We start from the raw sequence: 6000 nt of genomic DNA on the forward strand, positions 1-6000 counted from the left end.
TCATCAAGCTTGAAGAGATTGAAGTCATTCTAGTTATATTCTCTGATGACAATAGAATTCAATTAGATGTCAATAACAAAAGAAATTTGGGGAATTCATAAATAGATGAAAATTAATACACACCTAGATAATCAATGGGTCAAAGAAGAAATTACATAGGAACTCAGAAAATGCTTTGAGATCAATAACGATGACAATACATGTCAAAACTGTATTGGATGCAGTTGAAGTTGTGCTTGGGGGGAAATTATGGCTGTAAATATTATTTGTCTGTAAAAAGGAATGACGTACGGATGCCTATGACAGCATGGACAAACTCTGAAAATATTATGCGGAGTGAAAGAAGCCAGTCACAAAAGACCATGTATTGTATGAGTCCATTTATATAAAATGTCCAAAATAGGCAAATCTATACATATAGAGAGTAGATTAGTGGTTTCCTAGGGCTAGGGGTTTGGGAGAAATGAAGAGTTGCTGCCAACAAAAAAGAGGGTTCCTTTTTTGGGTGATGAAAAATTGATTGAGGTAGTAGTGGTTATACAACTCAACTAGAAATCTTTGAGTTATACACTTTTTTTTTTTTTAAGATTTACTTATTTATTGGGGAGAGAGAGAATGAGTGAGCACACTTGCTGGGCAGGACAGAGGGAGAGGAAGAATCTCAAGCAGACTCCCCATGGAGCATGGAGCCTGACATGGGGCTCAATCCCACAACCCATGAGATCATGACCTGAGCCAAAACCAAGACTGGGATTCTCAACTGGCTGAGCCACCCAGGTGTCCAAAGTTATATACTTTAAATGGGCATATGGATTTTATTCCAGTAAATGGGCATATGAATTATATTTCAGTGAAGTCATTTTTCAAAAGCAAGTTAAATTCAAAGATGGAAAAAAATCCTTTGAATATTGCACAAACGTGAAAATATGTATGTTAATAATCAGATGTTCTTTTTTAACCTGACATCATTTTAAATTTTGTTACATAGTCTACTTGTTATTTTGCTTTTCCATCTCCTTTTCCTTGTACATTTCTTGAATGATCACATTTTTAGACACAACCACCAAGTGCATCAAGTAAAATTTGTGTGGCCCAAAGCTGATGTGTTGACAGTAGGGACACTGTTGATATAAAGGCAAAAAGCCTCAGCCCCAGTTGTGTAAATTGCTGGGTATTTTTTTGCTTTTGTTTTTTAAACAAATCGATTTCCTTTTTGCAATTGCAGATTAAGGAGAGTTTTAAATTTTCCCTTAGGTCATAAAGCAACATGAAAAAACTGGACCTTTCTTAATATATTGCACTTTCTCTTCTCTCTTCTCTTCCTCCCTTCACTTCGTTCAGGGAGATTTACTGTTGCTATTTTAGTCAAGTTTGGCATCTGAAGAATTTATGCCATTTGGCCGCCATGACACGGCTGAAGAATTGTGTCTATTTTAGCACATGCCGTATGTGAGACAGGTGGACCTTGTGTGTCTTTAAGAGATACCTAAATTTTATTTTTAAAGAAAACTATAGGGGCGCCTGAGTGGTTCAGTGGGTTAAAGCCTCTGCCTTCAGCTCAGGTCATGATCCCAGGACCCTGGGATCAAGCCCCACATCTGGCTGTTTGCTCCGCAGGGAGCCTGCTTCCTCTTCTGTCTCTCTCTGCCTGCCTCTCTGCTTACTTGTGATCTCTGTCTGTCAAATAAATATATAAAATCTTTAGAAAAAAACAAACAAACTATAAATTCTAAAATAATTGCTTTCCATTAACTAATCAGGATTATTTACCCTGACATAGTAAATGTGTTTTCTATTCTCTTCTCAGACTGTGTTTTCTAGACTGTTTTCTAGCATTTATGGTGTGTGTGTGTGTGTGTGTGTGTGTGTGTGTTGTATATGTGGTGTAGGGGGAAAGAGACCCCAAGTTAACTGTGCAAGTAATGAATCTGGAGTTTATATCAAAACTGTAATTTTGGCAGAGTATATTTCTAAATTAGATATTTGAATAGTTTGGCAAGTGACACATTATTTTAAATACAGACCAAAAGTGTTTTCGTACTGAGCTCCAGAAGTGTGTGGGTTGAAATCAGGCAAGTTAAATGCAATTGTGAATTTTAAACAGGAACAGTTTTAAGCATTCTCTTTTGGAGTTTGATTACTAGTTATATTGGATTGATAAATTTTGAAAAGAGCAGTCATTCCTGTCTATCTCTGTGTGTGCCAATATCAACATTGAATTTATCAAGTAGTTATTTCACAATGTTTAGACAGGCAAACTGGAGGGGAGAAGGGAGGCGATTATCTATAGATCCTACCCACACAATTTATAGCAACTTCTGGTTGTCCAGGAAAATTGAGTTTTATTGGCTCTGCCCTGCACACTTAGTTGATTACACAACTCTTCCCATCATTTAGCCTGCATCCTATGGCCCATGTCCGACCTCCGCTGGCTGTGACGGTCACAGCAATGATGGTGAATGGAAGCGTGAGGTGTGTGGGGCAAAATCAGGCTGTCGGGATCTCTGTCCATTATAAATCTTGTTCTCAGAGAACCCTAAGGACAGTTTCATCTGTGGCAAAATCTGTTTGGGTGGCCATCGAGAAAGATACTACCAAGACGTAACCTCACTTGGATATAAGAAATGAACATTTTTAAAGGGTAGATGGCATTAAGATTTGTTTAAAAAGGAATCACCAAACTGCCTAGTTTTGGGATGCTGAGCAAATTCAAAATACCATGGCATACAAACTCTAAGACCTAGGGATTTATAAATTCGTTACATAAGGTTAATTCCTGATAAATTACTGCTCCTGTTCGAAGGTCAGCTTGTATTCGTTGGTTCAGTGCCACAAGAGAACTTAGGTGGAAGCATTAAGTCTTGCCAGTGTACCTCAGGAGCAGTTAACTTTGATCACTCAAGTGGTAAATTGCAAAACTATGCTAAAGGCCTTGCCCAAAGCCGGGCCACCAAGTATGAGAAGTGGAAATTAGGCTTTCCACTGTCATTCTAATTTTAAAATTCCCAAATAAGTGCTAAACAATTGTTTTTAAAATATCCCTTAGGAAGGTGCCAGATCTTAAGCCTTCTTTGAACTCCCTTCAACTCTCACAAGGTTGTGACCTAGCACTGAAGGAAGAGGGAGGGCTGGGAACCCCCTCCCTCTTTAACACCCTCCAAACCTGAGCTTCTATGAGGGGCCCTGGGCCTGCCCTTTCAAAGCTACCACATGGGAATAAAAGGTGTTGACACAGAAAGGAGTTTCTAACAATGACAGCGCTGACAGATGAAGCCCTCATGTGCTTGGCTGTCCTGCAACCGCCTTGGATCCACTCAGACAACGAAGGAGGTGGGGGTTCCTAGCTTCACTGGCCAGGAGAAAAGACTGAGGCTTGAAGAGGTAAAGGAACACTCCCCTGAGTGTTCTTGCCAATAATCCAGAACCCTGAAACGGCCTTCTGGGGAAACTCAAGGCTTCTTTGGGTCCAAATGATCCAGATGTTTGCTTCTGTTCTCCAGAAGGGTTTGTGTATGGAGGCAAAGCCTGGCTGTGCAACTACCACGCCTACAGTTCATCTCACCGAAATTTCTTCACAAGTTCACATTGGCTGGTCTGAGGTCCTAGCTCAGGTGCCTTCCTTCCTTGTCATTCAGTTAATATGAGCATTCTTCCATTTGGCCTTCTTTCTTTCTTTGTTCTCCATGCTTCCTTCACGTTCTACACCAACACTGATGCAGACCGGTACACACTGGAGTCCTTATAAAACACACAACAGGTGCCTGAGAGGCTCAGTCAGTTAAACATCTTCCTTCAGCTCAGGTCATGATTCCGGGGTCCTGGGATGGAGCCCCACATCCCACGATGTGGCTTCCTGCTCAGTGGGGAGTCTGTTTCTCCCTCTGCCTGCCACTCCTCCTGCCTGTATGTGCTCTCTCTCTCTCTGACAAATAAATAAATAAAAATTTTAAAACAACAAAACACAACACAATGTATTCACTAAACTTCTGTGTGGTTAAAATATGTATTTCACCTTGTCCAGGAAAAAATACTTGACTCTACAAAATAGTGACTTGTCATTGTGAAGATCCATGCCAAAATTACTTTTGTTGATTTTTGTGTCGGTTTTCTCTCTTATGAAATGAAATAGATGTTTTCTTTTCTTTTTTTTTTTTTTTAAGATTTTGTTTATTTATTTGACAGACAGAGATCACAGGCAGGCAGAGAGGCAGACAGAGAGAGAGGGGGAAGCAGGTTCCTTGCCGAGCAGAGAGCCCGATACGGGGCTCGATCCCAGCACTCTGGGATCATGACCCGAGCCGAAGGCAGAGGCTTAACCCACTGAGCCACCCAGGCACCCTGAAATAGATGTTTTCTATTTTATTCAATAACTTGCATTTCTTAACTCATGTTACTTTTGAATATTTATGTTTTCCATAAAAACCAGTTCATCTTGATGTGATTTCTTTTTTTTTTTTTTAACTAAACCTTTAAATTATAAATTTTGGGAGAAAGGTATATAGAAATAATGGTATTTGGTTTTTAGTATTCTCATTAGGTTTAAATTTTTGAGTGGTGATGCAATTTTTTCAATGAGTAAACACCTCTTTTCAATAGCTAATTTTTAAAAAAGACCTATCATTATGTCATGATTAAAATTTATATTATAAACACCTTGTCTTCTAAATCTATTCCCATCCTTAAAAATAGTTTTTAAAAAGAATTTTTTATTGGGGCGCCTGGGTGGCTCAGTGGGTTAAAACCTCTGCCTTTGGCTCAGGTCATGATTTCAGGGTCCTGGGATCCAGCCCTACATCGGGCTCTCTGCTCAGCAGGGAGCCTGCTTCCTCCTCTCTCTCTGCCTGACTCTCTGCCTACTTGTGATCTCTGTCAAATAAATAAATAAAATCTTTTAAAAAAAGAATTTTTTATTGAATTATGTTTATTCCTGTTCAATTGGGGGGGCAGTCCCTAGAAATGATGTGAGCCAAAGACAGTTTTCTTTTCTTTCTTTCTTTTTTTTTTTTAAGATTTTATTTATTTATTTGACAGACAGAGATCACAAGTAGGCAGATAGGTAGGCAGAAAGACAGAGGAGGAAGCAGGCTCCCTGCTGAGCAGAGAGCCCGATGTGGGGCTTGATCCCAGGACACTGAGATCATGACCTGAGCCAAAGGCAGAGGCTTAACCCACTGAGCCACCCAGATGCCCCTAAAGACAGTTTTCTTTTTGCAAATCAAATTCTTTGTTCTCAAACTTAGCCCAGCACAATTACTTTAGTGGCATTTCAGATGTCAGATGGCTTTTATTGAAGAAGATGCTTATAATACTGAGTATCTTAAAGTGTGGTATAAGCCACAGGTCTTAGAATAACCTGGACAGTTTGCTTAAAGGGGGGACTTCTCCCAAGACCTTCTAAATCCAAAACTCTAAGACTGAGGTCCCAGAATGCACTTAAAAAAAAAAAAAGATTTTATTTATTTATTTGGGAGAGAGACCAGGCAGAGAAGGGGAAGAGGGAGAGGGAGAAGCAGACTCCCCACTGAGCAGGAAGCCCAACACTGCCAGATCCCAGGACCAGGGGATCATGGTCTGAGCTGAAGGCAGACACTTACCCGACTGAGCCACCCAGGTGTCCCCAGAGTACATTTTGAAAAATCTTCCCAGATGACCCTTAAATACTTAAAATTTGAGAATCCCTGTACTAACGGTTATATTGCTACAAGCATTAAAAATGATTTGCAGGGGCACCTGGGTGGCTCAGTGGGGTTAAAGCCTCTGCCTTCGGCTCAGGTCATGATCCCAGGGTCCTGGGATGGAGCCCCACATCGGGCTCTCTGCTCAGCGGGGAGCCTGCTTCCCTTTCTCTCTCTCTGCCTGCCTCTCTGCCTACGTGTGATCTCTGTCTGTCAAATAAATAAATAAAATCTTTAAAAAAAAAAAATGATTTGCAGACTTTGCCCAAAGCTTCCTAATTCTTTGGCAGGTCACACCCAATTGCGAACACAGTGTCCCATCTTG

The sequence above is a fragment of the Mustela putorius genome, unplaced genomic scaffold (assembly GCF_011764305.1).
Source record: "Mustela putorius furo isolate JIRA1106 unplaced genomic scaffold, ASM1176430v1.1 tig00003909_pilon_pilon_pilon, whole genome shotgun sequence".
NCBI lineage: Eukaryota > Metazoa > Chordata > Mammalia > Carnivora > Mustelidae > Mustela > Mustela putorius.